Raw genomic sequence first — 16862 nt, forward strand, 5'->3', positions numbered from 1 at the left:
TCTCTCATTCTCTGTTTTATTCAGGAAACATTACTGAAAGACATCAATGTGACACACAGCAGAGGTCTATGATATAAAAATCAAAACGACACATTCCCTGCTCTATGGCAACTCACATTCTAAATTCTATCCTGTTACATGTTTTGCAATATTTTAGATTAGGTATCTTGATCATCTAATTTACATATGAAATTAAACTGGGAGAAATAGTCAATTCAGCAAGTAGTTGAATGGATTGTTAATCTATCCCAAAGTGACTGTTCTGAAGAGTAGTGAAATAATGTTTCAGAGACTTGATTTTAATGATCAAAATTCACCACTCAAATATCATTTTCCATGTGTGCCAGGAGTTTAGAAAGCACTGTGCTGCACCTATTCCATTATGTCTAGAGTTTATGTATAGTATGGGTGTCCTTTAAGGCGGGACATTGATAAAATTGAAGGAATAGAGAAGCAGTGAAGAATTTGGAAAATATTTGTAGGTAATTCGATAATTAGCAGGCATCTTCAATTATCTGAAAGGAACTTAAAGGTTAGGGATATTTAATTTGTTCATAGTATTTAAATGATTTAAAGATAGAGAGTTTAGTCAATATAAGAAAAATATTCTAGCAATTTGTGTTGTTAAAAAAGTAGAATGAGGTGCTTATCTGTTGTCATGGGGCACACTGAACCAGATAATAGATAAATGACCCACTTCCAAGGACTCTGTAGAAAGAATTTCCTTAATTGCTCTTAGAATACAGTAAGAAAATCCATATTATCTTATTTCAGGCCTTAGAATATGTCACATATCTCAGCTATCTGCATTTTGATGTGCTGTAACTTCTTTAGGAAATAATTACCAACACCTTTTTCTCAGGTATCTGGTGAATTTTCTTTTCAAATCTCACTTAAATTGAAATCATCATGGAGACATTCTCTAACTCATTGGAATACATTGGATTTTCCTCCTACGTATTCAGAAAGTAAACTGAAATTTCCAAAACAGCATATTTTAGACTGTGAGCTACACTATAAAATACATGATGGATCAAAGTTATTCTTATTTTCCTTGGTACCCAGTAACTATTGCGGTGCCTGGCACATGACAGGTGCTTATAAATTATTTTATGAAAAGTAGATGAGCGATTGAATGAATGCATTGAGAGGGATGATTGGCTGAATTCCCACAGCTATTATTTCTGTATCTAATACTATTAAATTATAAGTGTTGAATGAACATGCTCACTGATCTTCTGCCTGGAAACCTCGATGCCCGGTTTTATTTGCAGCTTGCTGTCTTTGGCTTGGAGAAGAATGGTGCTGATGCTGCTGGTTTGCAGTCTTAGCTGCCCAGAATTCTGCTGTCTTTAGTGCTGAGAGGACAGAACACAATCCTGGGTCTCAGAGCCCTTTTGCTGCTGGTCTGCATCACAGGTCAACATCTCTAATTGTAAAGTTTCGACTGTTTCTGTCCAGCTTCAGGGTAGCAAACATCACCTTTCTTGGTCACCCAAGCAGTTCTGATTGTTGGGCCCTGAAGGTTTGCTCTGAGTTTAAATTTGTCAGGCACCAAATAGCATGGAGAGAAATGCTCCCCAAGGATTTCCATATTTTCAGGAAGAAAAGCTCTTGAGAAAAGAAGTAATTACAGTTGACATGTCCCCAGTTGTCTTCTCTTTTCTTCAAGTGAGATTCCCTGTGATCACTAAACTTGCCAATTAGTGGTAAAATCTGTGAAAGGGGATTTTGTTAAAAGGCAGATTCTGATTCAGTAAGTCTGAATGGGTAGTGAGATTCTGCATTTCTTACATGCTCGTAACCAAGACTATTGGTTTTCTCAACCCAAACTGTGATTAGCAGAAGTTAGAGCACCAGGTCGCACCCTGACAAACCCTATCTTACTGTGAATAGGGCTAGAAATTATAAAACAGTGAATTAAACCATTTATTGCCTTGTATAAAGTATGTTTAATTTTACATGTAAATAGGTAATATATTTACTTGATTCCAAAGTCAAATCTATATTTAGTTGCATTTTAGGAGCCATGAAATATGAATATCAAAAATTAGTATGTTATTTAACTTTTAGGGAATCCTTATTGATCTTAATTCTTGCATGTTAATTTGTTTACTTGAAAGAAATATTTAATTATTAAGAACCTACTTATGTTGCACATTCCTTCCTACTTGCTTTTCTACTCCCCCCCCAAAAAAAGAATAATTGGAATGTGTCTTAGATTGCAGCATTAATCAAGTTAAAGAATATGGAAAGTTTCATATGGGAGCTTGTAAATAAAAAACAGCATTACGTAAATGAGGTTCTATTCCTTTTTAAAGTGGATTGGAGTTAGTTTAGGCTAGTGTTTTCCTATTACACCTGAACATTCAAAGTTAACAAAGGAGGTTTTTATAGTCCTAACACCCAGACTGTACCCATTGTCAATGACATCAAAATCTCTATGTCTAAGAGCAGGTATCAATTTTTGTAAAAAGCAACCAAAAAAATTTTTCATACTTTATTGTATGCAAGAATTAATTGGGGATCTTGTTAAAATGCAGATTCTGAGTTAGTATGACTATTTTGGAATTTGAGATTATACAGATTTAACAAATCCCAGGTTAGGTCTATGACCACTCTTTGTAGGTCAAGGCATTAGATGATCTCTTATTTTGACTTCCATTCATTATAATTTCAGATTCAAAGAGGTTCTCTGATGTTAAAACATCAAACTAAGCCTGACCATTCTGTGACCTGAATGCAGCATGCAAGAGAGTTGAATGGTCAGAAATGGGAAAGACATAACAAACCATTCAATGGATGATTAAATAATTATAAAAACTATGCAGAGACCCATAAAAGCCATTATTTCATTTCCATCAGGATTCACGCTTTCATGCAGAGGAGAATGTTTGCGTGTATGTGTGTATGCAGAGTGAAACAAGAAAAAACAGGGAGAAACTTAGACATAGTAAGACAGAATAAGAGTTTGAATTCTACCAACTCTTAGGCTTATGTGACCCATTTTCTTTGCTGGGAACTCTTAGTTTTAGTGAGTTCTAGCTTGAGAGTTCTATCATAATCCGTCCATTTACTCAGGAAACAATGAAGGCCAAGATGTGTTTGCTACATGTGCTGAAGACTGTGGACCTACCCTCAGTGGGATGGATGTGAAGGACGTGGCAATAATGAAGAAGTTGGAGGCAAGGATGATTACGGCATGAGCATATTAGGGTATACAGCTGAGAACTGAGCCCAGTTTGTTCATGTCCTGGTTTCCCACCACTGAAAACTGAGCTGGAAGCAAATTAGTTACTGTGGAATGATTCCCAGGGTCCTTTATCCTTTCATCAGATTCTAAGTTTTAAAAAGAAAAAATGAATGAATTCTTGTGTGTGTGTGTGTGTGTGTGCGCGCGCGCGCGTGTTTGAAAGAGAGAGAGAGAGAGAATGTACGTGGACTCGGTACATAGAATAACTATATAGAGATCATTATTTTCTCCATCATCAAAATATTGCAGGGATCTTGATCCTCTCCTGCTACTCTTGGAAATGATTATGGTTTGCCAGAAGAAGAATTTAGATTTCAGTGATCTCATAATTAAATTAGTCAGAAGGAAAGTTACTAGGGTTATTTCTCAGGATTCTTCTCTTTTGCTCCCATATTCATATGAATATATTAACTCATGCATATTAAAAGACATAATGATTAAATTTTCATCTGATTCAGAATAAAGAAAAGCAGAGAATATTTTCTATGCTTAATAAACATAAGATTCATAAATTTCTGAAAACTCGTTAAAATATAATCTCAACTATTTTCCTTTCAGGAATTCCAACTCAAATTAACTTAGTGGCAGGAAGACTGCCAAGACCTATCCAACTGGGATTCTGCTACTCTATTTGTCCCAGCTTCTTTCAGCAGAGCTACTACCTTGTAAGGAAGGGACACAACTATCTGGCAGATCCCATGCTTATATCTCAACAGCTTCACCAAGAGTGATTGACTATCTACCCTTGTTTCTAATTTGAATAATCCCAGGGAAGTAATAATGTTTAAATTTTGGTCATGTATTCCACCCCTGTGGCCAGAAGAACAGTACAATATGATTGGTCCACTTTAATGGGACTACATTGTTGAGCAAGTTGGAGGTGAGAAGATTATTATGACATGAGAATGTTTTGGAAGATAAACATTAGGTGCCTCCATGCTGATACATTTTTTAAAATATCATAGATTTTGTATGTCTTCTGCTACAGAAGTTAAAGATGGTGGAGATGTGGATTTGCAGAACACAACCACAATTCAAATAGATATTTTAGCCTATGTTCATTTAATACAAGTTACTGTGTGATGTGGCTTTTTAAAAAGATTAATTTATCATTAGTCTATATTTGCAAAGAAAGAAATCGATTCTGGAAATGGAAATTTATGTTTACACTTAACACCCAAGCAACAGTTGGATTAACGTTTTCAGTTTTGAATAAAAACTTTATGTGGGATATGCAAAGACTAGACAATTTCAAATCTTCATATTTGAAGATTGACTGAAAAAACTGAAGATACTTCTCCAGCAAAATAAAAATTATGTGGTACATGCAGCTATCTACAAACGTTAAGCATATTGTAGGTGGGAGGCTAGAGTAGAGGATTTTATGAGTCAAAACAGAAACTGAGACATGCCCTTCCTTTTCCTTAGAGAGTTCAGCACTGTGCATTTTTATCCTCTGTTGTTCTAGAATGGAAAATGATTCTGACCATACTGGTGAATAGTTTTGAGCATTGTCTTTGCAGTACTCCTTGACAGAGTCAGAGCATGAAAGTCTTATTTTGCAATTACATAAGTCACCAATCTCTGGCCATGTTGATGCCAAGTTCATCTGGCCCTTTTTCTAAGGTTGTCTAGTATGATATACTGTCTGATAGTGTTATTTTTCCCCTCATTGGTTCCACCACAGTAATACTGTTTCATGGGTGTGATTTATTTCTCTCCTTAGTGCCGTCGGAGAGCTCCAGTCAGTCAGGCCGGCTGGCACACCGGGTGGGGTTGGGGAGCGAGCTCGCGGAAATTAACCTGGGTAAGCCGAAGCCGGCGTCTTTCCCCTGCCAGCGGTCGCGAAGAAGTCATCACTCAGGCCAGATGCGGGTTTTAAGTCTTTATTGTTACACTCCAGGATGGGTCACCCGGGAACCCGAAGAGTGAGACTGCTGGGGTCCGAAGACCCCGGGGCTCTATCGACGACGCGGGGCTGGGTGAGCAACAGGCTTAAATATACTCAGAGGAGGGGTGGAGCTAAGGGTCTACAGGTCACACTGAGGCAGCCAATCATGCAAGGTAGTAGGCAGTTGCCAGGCAGAGGGTAGAAATTAGGGGTATGGAACGAGTTAAGCATAACAGGAAGGGTTGCAGGCTTTGAGATGAGCTACGGAAATGGTCGGTCTACAACAAGAGGGGGAAGGGGGAACAGAGAGGGGGGTTACAGGTACGGAGGGCAGAGAGTGAATGTAGAGAGGGAGAGAAGGATTAAAAAATTTTAAGTTTGGCTAGGCTCCAGTCCCTGAGAAATACGCCACAATTCCTCTCCTTTTTCTTTTAAAAGAGCATGCTTGTGTGACAAGTGGTGGGCATGAACCTTTGCTGGGAGGGGTAGGGATGAGATTCCCCTTGCACTTGAGGCTCAGAATTTCAGGGGAAGGGTGTGTGCTGAGCCGACCCTTATGCAAATCTCATGTGCCCCAGAAGAGCCAGAGGAGGCCTGTTAGAGTGGCCCTCTTCTGCGGCTACTTTGTGCCGCACCCAGCGGTACCCATCTGGTAGCCTTTCGGCGGCCCCAGATGCACGCTCTCTGGTGACGTGCAGCCCCCGTAGGGGAATGGAGAGAGGCAGGGAGTGGCGCAGGCATAGGCAGGCAAGGCCAGAGCCGCAGCAGCGTAGTGCCGACTGCACAAGATGGCCAGTCTTGAGAGCGACACCAACCTCAGGGTGATCAGTCCTGGGGGTGAGCAACACTAGCGAGCCATACCTGAGCCTGGGGATGATTTTCAGTGTCTGAGAAGGGATTCTGGAGCTCTAGAGCAGCAAGGGCTAAAAGTTTCGTATCTTGCCTGTGACGAGAGATTCTTGAAGAGAGACACTTGAGTGTGAAAAGAATAAAAATTAAAATTAGTAGGAGGACACCGTAGAAGATAAGGCTGGAAGGTTGGAAGAAGAACGAGAATTTGTTCAGAAGGTTTGTTAGGATAGAGGTGGAGAGTTTAGTTACCGATAGATTTTGTATAGTTAGGATTTGAGTTTGGAGGCTATGGGTATAGTTCCAGTAGGCTATCGAGGAGAGCACGGGAGTCCATTTTTTGCCAGTCCTAAAAGATTAGTGAATGTGAGGTTTAGTAGTTTACTGTTCGACGAGGGGACTTGGGGGATGGCTTGCATTGACTGATTCCGCAAGAAGGTAAGGTTAATTGCTAAGGCTTCGGGAGGGGGAGAGAAGTTAGGGAATAACGAGAGGTTGAGAGGCGCACTAGTGGGGAGAACATTGGGATTACACAGGAGATCCAGTAGACAATTATTGACAAATAGTTGCGGGAATGTGGGGGAGTCGGGGGTGATGAATAGCAGTCCCGGTGGGTATTGGACTGCGGCCCACACCTTGCTTTCAACAGGTTTTCCTAAGGCGGTGCGGTGGGGTTTTGGATCTTCGTTTTCCAGTGGTGGCTATCGCAGGTTGGACACAACGGGAAGGGATCCACAACGGCTGAGGTTCACTTTCTGGAAAGACACAAGCAAAACCGCGTCCCTGCGCTAGGAGCGGGGCTGGGCCTGACCAGGTGTTTGTGACTGGATCTCGCCAGTAGACAGAGGGGACTACTGAAGGTCGGCTGGTGGGACCCCAATGTTTGTGCAAAGGGGATAAACCGTCCTTGTCAAAGGTCAATAAGTTTAGTACTATGAGGACCTGAGTGATGATGTCTTTGGGAGATGCCTTAGGCATATTACTTCCTTGTTTTTCTATTTGAATTTTAATCCTTTTATTAAGCGCTTCCACCATGGCTTGCCCTTGAGGGTTGTAGGGGATGCCAAAGTGGTGCGTTATGTTGTACATGTCTAGAAAGGCCTTGAAGGCCGCACTGCGGTATGCAGGGCCATTGTCTGTTTTCAGATCCCAGGGGACCCCCATGAAGAGGATCTTTTGTCTTAGGGCTTGTATGCAGTGCTTGGCAGTCTCCCCTGGCATAGGGGCTGCGTAGCACATACCTGAATAGGTATCTATTATTACGTGCAGGTATTTGAACTTTCCAAATGAAGGAACATGAGTGACATCCATTTGCCACCTCGTGTTGGGCTTGAGTCCTCGGGGATTTACTCCCTGTGGCTGAAGAGGACCCAAGGGCACAAATGGAGCGCAGGCGGCACAGCTTCTGACTAAGTGTTTGGCAGTTTCGATGGGGATGCCACAGAGATGCCGAATGGCGTCTGCTGATAGGTGGAACTGACTATGAAGCTGTTTGGCTGCGTTGATTGGGTCCTGCGTGGTAGCGAGGACTTGGGCCGAGACGGCCTCGTCAGCCAGCCGATTGCCTTCAGCAAGGGGGCCTGGGAGGCCGGAATGACTGCGAATATGAGAAATGAACCACGGATGTTCTCTGTCCTGCAGGAGATGTTTAAGTAAGATTAGGCACTGATCAATAGGTTTATCCTCATTGGGGAAGAACATGGAATGAGCGAGGACTCTGCACACTTGATAACAGTAAAGGCTGTCCGTGAAAATATTGACTGGTTCAAAGGGAAACTGCTGAAGTGTTAGGATTATAGCTTGAATTTCTCCTACCTGAACAGAGTCCAAGTTGGGTTGAATTACTGAAACGGGCTGTTTTTGCTGTGGAACGTACGTGATGAACGCAAGGCGTGTTTTAGAGGCGTCAGTAAAGACGGTGGTGGCCCCCGGAATGGGCACAGATGATGGAAATGGGTGCCCAGAGAGAGATGGAGTTAATGGGAGGAGTCCTAATGCCTGGAGTATTTTATGTTTAGGGTATTTGGATGAAAATTCCCCAGAAAATGTTGCTACCAGGGTTTGCATGTTAATGTCTTCCTGGATGAGCCAAGTAGTTTGCTGGTCCCCTAGGGGCCAGACAATTGTGTCCGGGTGACGACCAGTGAGCTGAACCACGGCCTTGATAAGGCTTTGGGCCAGCGCAATGAATAGTTGCACGAGAGGGCAGATTTTCCTGAACTTACTTTTGGCGGGGTGGACCCACTGTAGGGGACCCGATTGCCACAACACGCCTGCTGGGACTTCGTATGTGTCAATTACTACTCCCAGGAGCGGTTTGTTGGGATCGTACCGGTCCAACTGTGCATGCCACAGGCTTCGGTTGAAGCTAATTAGTACTGACTTGGCCGCAGGGGTTAGTTTAATAGGTTTATTAAGAGCTTCTACAGGGGTGCGACTAGTCTTTAACAGGTCAAACAGGGGTTGGAGCTGAGCGGTGGTCATGGGCAGTGCTCCCCTCACCCAGTTTATTTGCCCACACAACTGTTGTAGTTGGTGTAGGGATAGTTGCTCTGGGATGTTAAAGGAAAACTTTACTGGGGCTACTTGAGTGTTGATGGTGTAGCCTAGGAAGGTAAAGGGCGGTTGAGTTTGAACTTTGTCTGGCTGCACCTTGAGGCCAAGATCGTTGAGGTTTACTATTAATTGGGTTAAGACTACCTGTAGTTGCTCCTGGCTCTTTGCTGCCACGAGGACATCATCCATATAATGGAGGATGGTAGCCTGGGAGCGAAGCGGCAAGACCGCGGTGTCAACAAAGTTTTGGCAGATTGCCGGGCTATTGCGCATCCCCTGGGGCAGCACCTTCCACTGGTAACGTCGTGCTGCCCCCGCGTGGTTAGTGATGGGGACAGTAAAGGCGAATTTTTCTTTGTCTGCATCGTGCAGAGGGATGGAGAAAAAACAATCCTTTATATCAATAGTGGCAATTTGTAGGTGTTTAGCAAGAGCCGCGGGGTGAGGCATACCAGGTTGAGGGGACCCTATGGGCCGGATATGTTTATTAATTTCCCTAAGGTCATGAAGGAGTCTATGTTTGGTGCCTCCCTTCTTGGCGATGACAAATACCGGGGAGTTATAAGGACTGCACGAGGGCTCAATATGCCCCGCCTCTAGCTGCTCTTGCACTAGCTGTTGTAATATTGCGAGTTTATGGGACAGAAGAGGCCACTGCTCCACCCAGATAGGCTCCTCTGTGTCCCATTGGAGAGGAGTGGGTGCTGGAGGTGTAATGCGAGCAGTGGCGCCACCTATTGGGGGGGCTGTGTGGTCATATATGCCCCGGAGGCTGTTAGGATGTCTCGCCCCCACAAGATTTGGTCAATGGTATGTAAGAACAGTGCCCTGAAGACACCTCGGAGGCCCTCTTCATCTTCCCATGTAAGGGGGATGGCGGCTCGCTCCGAGGGGGCAGAGCCTGTGGCGCCGAGCACCGCGGGCCCTGCGGTAGTTGGGCATAAGTTCTTCCATTTGGCTGGAAGACATGAAATTTCTGCTCCCGAGTCCACCGTACCAAGAAGCCAATCGGTTCCTACTCTCAACTTACGGGTGGGCTTATTCGGGGTTATGGGGATCGTCCACATTATGGTCTGGGGGTGCTTTTGCTGGCTCCCCTGGTCTCTTGAGGACAGGGCTGAGACTTGCCCCCCCTGGAGTTTAAAGGCTGTGACAGTTGGTCAGAGTTGCGGCAGAAACGCGCCCAGTGATAGCCCTGACCGCATTTTGGGCAAGGGGTGAGAGGTTTACGGAGCTGCCCGGTATTGGGTCTGAGGCCCCCCTTTAGGGGTGGCTGGGGGTTTTCCCGCCGCTGTGGGCACTCTCTGGCGAAATGCCCAGTTTCCCCACAGCGAAAGCAGTCTTGGCTGAGAGCGAGGACCGAGGCGAGGGAGCTAGAGAGGGCAGTGGACAGGGCTGTAGCTAGCCCCTCGGTGTTGGGATTGACATTTGAGCATGCTAACACCCAGTCCGAAATTTTCTTTTCTCTGATTCCCATTAAAGCTTGTTTGAATGGCTGGCAAGCGCCTTCAAAGATGAACTTTTTAGCAAGAAGGTTTTGTTCCAGTGCACCAGCAACCCTCTTTTGACATGCCTCTTGCACTCTCGAGACAAAGGAGGCAAAGTCCTCATCTGGCTTTTGGACTAAGGCAGAGAGCTGCTCGGGCTTAGCCGCGGAACAGTTGCGAAAAGCCTTGAGGCCCACTTCTCTTAACTTAAGGAAAAAGGCATATGGGGCCTGCGAATAGACGGATGGGTCGAAGTAGGGACCCGTCCCCAGAAAACATTCGAGGGGGAGGCCGAGCCCTGGAGGGCCTCGTTGCGCAGCGGCTTCCTGCGCAGCCTTTTCCACCTCCAAATTGAAATGAGCCTTCCAGTCTACCAGTTGTCCAGGAGTGAGGATGGCTCGGGCCAAGGAGGTCCAATCCTGAGGGGTGTTAAGTTCTTGGGCTAGCCCTTCTAGGAGGTGGGTGGCATAGGGACCTGTAAGCCCATCCTCCTTGACCGCTTTGCGTAATCGCTTTATATTTTCCTCGCTATGAGGAACCCAAGGAAATGGGCACTGCAGGGAAGGAGTGAGATTGATGGGGAAGAGTGTTGCCTGCGTCGGAGGCAGCGGCCGGGTCGAGGGCCAAGGCTGCTCCGGACTTGGGAGAGGGCTGCCGCCCGTGGGATTGTGGCAGAGTGGCCCGGGTAAAAAGGATGGCGCCTGCCGTGCTTCCGGGAAGAAGGGGTTGGTGGTGCTGAAGGGAGCGGGGCCGGATGCCAGGGGAGGGGCAGAAGGCAAGGGAGAGGAGTCAGGGAGTTTCGCCTCCGCGTCCTTAGGGAGGGCGGGGCAAAGGTTGTGACTCCCTTCTGGCCCGGGCGGTGAGGAAGAAGGTGGAAGGGTGGAGTTTGGGTTCCCGCCGATAACCTTTCCGCCATATTCCCGTAAGGGTGGGTGTTGTTCGAGTCACTCACTTAACTGCTCAAGTAAGGACTCGGTATCCGAATCGGACTCGGAGCCTGATGACGAGGCCTCCACAGCAGCCGCATTTACCTGCTTGGGTCGGCCGTCTGTGGGGGGCAAGGAGCCTTGAAGGTAGGAGCGGATAGCAAAGAGGGTGGGGAGAAGTCCGGGGGGGAAACGCCTGCCCTCGTGTTCCATTTTGTCTATGACCCGGGCAATGAGCTGATCGTAGGTAGCTGGGATCCAAAGTGGACTCGTTAGTAGCCAGGGGTTGAAGGGCAGCAAGAGGTCCCAATAAACCTGAAGCTGCCAGGCAGAAACCTTACATCTATGTGTGTCCAACAAGGCGGCCAGGGCGCGCACTTGAGGGACCTGACTCTTAGAGATAGACTGACCCATGTTGAAATTTGGAGGGGACTACTCACTGCTTGTAGAGACTAGGACTGCGTTTATTTAAGCAGGAGAGTCTAGGGGGCTTACCTTGGTTCAGAAGAGAGGTCCTAGTGTCTCCGGTGTGCGGCGGGCGAGGAAGGGTCCCTGTTCGGGCGCCAATTGCCGTCGGAGAGCTCCAGTTGGTCAGGCCGGCTGGCACACCGGGTGGGTTTGGGGAGCGAGCTCGCGGAAATTAACCTGGGTAAGCCGAAGCCGGCGTCTTTCCCCTGCCGGCGGTCGCGAAGAAGTCGTCACTCAGGCCAGATGCGGGTTTTAAGTCTTTATTGTTACACTCCAGGATGGGTCACCCGGGAACCCTAAGAGTGAGACTGCTGGGGTCCGAAGACCCCGGGGCTCTGAAGACCCCGGGGCTCTATCGACGACGCGGGGCTGGGCGAGCAACAGGCTTAAATATACTCAGAGGAGGGGTGGAGCTAAGGGTCTACACGTCACACTGAGGCAGCCAATCATGCAAGGTAGTAGGCAGTTGCCAGGCAGAGGGTAGAAATTAGGGGTATGGAACGAGTTAAGCATAACAGGAAGGGTTGCAGGCTTTGAGATGAGCTACGGAAATGGGCGGTCTACAACAAGAGGGGGAAGGGGGAACAGAGAGGGGGGTTACAGGTACGGAGGGCAGAGAGTGAATGTAGAGAGGGAGAGAAGGATTAAAAAATTTTAAGTTTGGCTAGGCTCCAGTCCCTGAGAAATACGCCACACCTTAGTTTATGGGCCAGAAACAAGAATTGACAGATATTGTTGGATATCCAGTTTCATATTAAGCCACTTAAACATTCAAATTTCAGATATTTTAAAAAAAGAGACTAAAGGTATTTTCTAAAGTGATTTCCTATGAGGGGAAAATAGAAAAACAGGTGAAATACCTGCCTATGTAAGATTTGAAAGCTTTCTGTTCATTGACTTCTACTAATTATATTTAGGTATGTGATAGACTAATAAAAGAGTAATTCTTAGAATATTTATTTGTGGGCTGGATGAAAGCATTTAAGAGATATTGTCATAAATGTATGAGGAGTTCCTAGAAATCCTAACAAGGAAATAAAAGAAATGTTGAGGAACAATGGAAACATGGGCATGGTATAAATTATTTTAGTTTTGTTTAAAGATTAAATTACTTTGGAAATAATTATACTTAAAGTTTTGTAAACAAATTCATTAAAAATTATATAATTTTTCAGATCATAATTACAATATATTCTCTTTTGCAAATTTACTTTTTAATGCTTCAAATTATTAGATTGGGGCTTTAATCTGTTTATTTTTAAGTCATTTGAATAATTTTGGGTGTAAATGGGAATATCGAAGTGTCACTGAGGTGTCATTCTGGGAAATGGAGCTCAATTTCGCCAGCACCTTCTGAGGAGTGTGCATAGTGCCTCCCCAAATGACCACCCCGAGAGACAGGAAATAGTGCACTTATAAAAGTCTATGATCCCCTTTAGGTAGAACTTAACCCCAGTGGCAAGAATCTCCTGCAATTTTGGACTGACTTATACACAGAACTAATGGATACCCAGAGTTGTAGAGAAAAGTGAAATGGAATGCTATCAATGCAAGCTGAGCCTCTGCTTGCACAGAGCTAACAAATATAGCTGCTGTCAAAAAGAGAGGTAGCCTGGAAGAATGCAATAGAGAGCACTGGAGGCATCTGCTATATTCATCAATAAATATTTGAGTGGAGCAAAATTCTGTTGGAGTATGAAAAGAAACAGAGGACATTAAAAGAACACACATTCAAATTATCACAAAATTACCATAATGAGCATAAACAAAGAAGAAAAGAACTAATTTCTCTAAAATTAGAGGGAATAGAAGGATGATGTGAATAATTTAGGTGGAGTTTTAAAGATGAGTTATCTGATGAAATAACTGAGTTTTTATAGCTTTAGAAGTGTATTTTCTAGGTCAGATTCAGGCACATTTTTAACTGGTTATCTTGAGTTACACCGTTGCAGTAGGTTGAATCATGTACATGAGAAAAACATCTTCTTAATCCATTTTGTGGGTGTGAACCTATTATGGATAGGACCTTTTGAAGATGACATTTTTATTTAAGATGTGGCCAATTGAGTTAGGTTGGTCTGTAATCCAATTACTGGAATTCTTTGTGAGCAGAATGAAATTCAGATATATATAGAGAATGCCATGCAGAGAAGATGCTAGAAACTGATGAAACTGAAAGATGCCATCATGTACATTGTCATGTCATAGAAAAGTCAAAGACCCCAATGTTACTGACAACCAGCCCAAGAATGACAGGTCTTCAGGGAGACAACATCACCTTGTTGATGCCTTGATTTTGAAATTCTCCTAGGAGGCCTCAAGTCTGTAAGCCAATAAATTTCCATGGCTTAAGGCAACACATTATACGTTGTCTGTTTTAGTAGCCAGGAAACCTAGATACTGGTAATCACAAAGAAGCCAATACACTGCTTTAGCTTAAAGATATCTTAACACAACTTCAAGTGGAAAAAACAAATTCACACTACGGTTTTTTTTTGGCTCAGCTTAGTAGAGTCATTGATTGAAACTGTGCTGAGGCAAGGAGAGCCTATCTACCTGGCATGTCAGTGTGATATATTGAACAATTTTAGAGTTCCCAGGAAACAACCGTATTGAGCTATGATCTATTCAACTGTCTTTCCTACAGCTAAAGTCCAACCAAACTACAAACTGGGTACCCAGAAAGCTGTGACAAACATATATAAGTAAAGCAGGTCATGTAAACTGGAATCCATTCAGAGTAATTTAACCACCCTGAACAAAAAAGGATGAATCAAATTTTCTCTTGTAACGATACAGGTTATGGCATATAACTATTTAGTGCCTTCTCTTTTTTAGAATAAATTTATAGAAATATATTTTACAAATCATAAAAGTCGCTCATTATTTGAACAACAAAGTTTTCATTTCCAACAGAGTAGTTGAAGTTATTTTCTGTTCTAGGTATGCAGGATTTCTGTGACAATACTATGTTGTACTGTCCAAGACATCGCTCTACTACCAAATTTGTTGCATTAAGCCATCAGATTTCAGGTATACTTAGTTTCTTTTAACTTTCCTATTCTTCATAATTGAACATGAAGAAAAAAATAAAACTTGCTTCAAACATTTCTTGGTTGACAGGATTTAGTGACTTAAGAAATTAAATATTCACAAGTTATCACACCTCTACTGTGATTTGCAGCAGTAGGAGCTCAAAGCTAACAATTTGAAATCATTCCTTAGAAATAGCTCATGATGCTATCAGTTCATCTCACAGATCTTTGAAGAACTCTACAAACTTGAACTTAATTGATAGGAACTGAAAAAAATATTTGTAGTTCTTTGAAAGGGTTAATGGTTGAAGATGGTGCTATATACTGACTAGCTTTCCTGTAAGCATTTTATAGAAAGAAATAATTATCAAGAACCTACTATATGGCAAGCATTGTAGTAGGTATTGGGAATGTGAAAGAATGAAATATGCACAGGGAGATACCTTCATGGAGATTACAGTCCAGTATGGATTTGGACAATAAAAAAATTGCAGACTATGCTGATAAATAAAAAGCCTTGGATACGTTGGATTGGACACTATCACAACACATGCATGAGTGTACTTGAATTTTAAGACTGCAAGGCCTTCTGAAATAAGATATAGAAGAAATAAATAGAAAATGAAAATATAGGGAGGGATATGGTAGAAAAGAGACTGTCCAAGGTTAACAATCTGCAAAATGCTACAGATTATAGTTATCAGATGGCTATGATTTATATTGTTTATGTATCAGATGAAATAAATGAGGTTAATTATCACTATTGGAAGACAGTGTCTTCATTATGGTTGGTGACTGATTTTTAGCAATTGTGTGGAAGAAGAGGGTGAAGGTGATGGCAACATATGTATGGGTCTCCATATCCAAGTCATCCTTAGTATTTCATCTAATTTATTTCTCAGGGATACAGATGATAGAAAACCTCAGAAGGGAAATGACATAAGAAAAGATGACATTTACAAGATAGAATATCAAAAATCCCACAAAATGAGAGAAAATATTGACAGATGGGCTAAAATGGAACACATCGATTCATATAATGGAATATTCAAAATAATCAGATCTAATAAAATCATTCTCATAATATTGATATTCATGAGAATGTTCTCTCTAGCATTTTCTTCAGAGTAATATTGACATCTCTGTTTCACAGACTGTAGAACAGAGGGTTCACCATCAGCACTACAATGGCGTAAAATAACAGAGAACACTTTTCCTCGATACACTGAACTGACTGAAGATGGTTGCAGGTATGGGAGTGCTGCAGAACCAAAGAAGAACAAAATTGCCAAAATATGGGAGGTGCACTTGTTAAAGGATCTGTACCTGCCATCAGTGGAAAAAATGCAGAGGAAGCTGGTAATGATGAAGATGCAGGTGCTAATGATTAATTATTCATTGACATAAGTACTAGAGTAGGAAAGCTTCAAGAGGAAAAGAACATCACAGAAATCATGGTTGATAACATCAAATTTGCAGATAAGAATCTTGAACATACAGCTTGCGTGAGCTGATGCACAAACCAGGGCTATAATATAAACCCCCAGAATCAGGCAGGGACAGGCCTGATAGGACACAACTACTTTATAAAGCAAGGGGCTTCTGACAGCAACATAGCAGTCATATGCCATTGCAGCCAGCGTGTAACTCTCTGCAACTGTAAAGACCAGAAAGCAATAGAACTGAGCCATGCATTTTGGACAAGAGATGGTGTTCTCTGTTCCAAAGTTCACCAGCATTGTAGGGATAATGACAATGGAATGAACGAGATCAGTGAAAGGTAAACTGCTGAGGGAATAGAACATGGGCATGTTCAGGGGAGAACTGAACCCAGTCAGAGTGATCATGCCCAGGTTCTCCGCCATTGTGACTACATTGATTCCTAGAAAGAAGAGAAAGAGGGTAGCTGGAGCTCAGGCTGCTTTGTCAGTGCAGCAAGGATAAACTCAGTTGCTGTGGAATGTTTTCCTGCTGCCATTTTCTTCTTAGCACTTTCTGAAGGGGAGAAAGAAAGACACACTAGGTAGACAGATTTCATTGTTCTTTCCCATTTGAAAATGGTATTCTATATGATAAGTTCATAGCTTAGACGTTCCTTTGGTCTCTCTAAAAATAATTTAGCTTGGGCGGTGCAATGGTGGCTCAGTGACAGAATTCTCACCTGCCTTGTGGGAGACCCCGGTTTGATACCCAGTGCCTGCTCATGTAAAAAAAAAAAAAAAAAATAGCTCTAGGCTAATTTACCCAAGTAAAATTTGCCTTGGTTTAATACTCATTATGTGTATTACCAAATGCACTAAATTTATCTCTTAAAAATAATTTAGCCATGCTCATCTTTTTTAAGGTAGGGCTTGCAAGCCCAAGTATTTAGAGCAGCTAATAAATATCACTGAAGTT

General features: G+C 43.2%; 1 pseudogene; it reads right to left on the bottom strand.

The window, feature by feature from the left end:
- Positions 1-15558: 15558 nt before the first annotated feature.
- Positions 15559-16443, bottom strand: LOC143645021 (olfactory receptor 8G1-like; annotated as a pseudogene).
- Between the last annotated feature and the right edge of the window lie 419 nt (positions 16444-16862).

This window comes from Tamandua tetradactyla, chromosome 8, assembly GCF_023851605.1.
Source record: "Tamandua tetradactyla isolate mTamTet1 chromosome 8, mTamTet1.pri, whole genome shotgun sequence".
Lineage (NCBI taxonomy): Eukaryota > Metazoa > Chordata > Mammalia > Pilosa > Myrmecophagidae > Tamandua > Tamandua tetradactyla.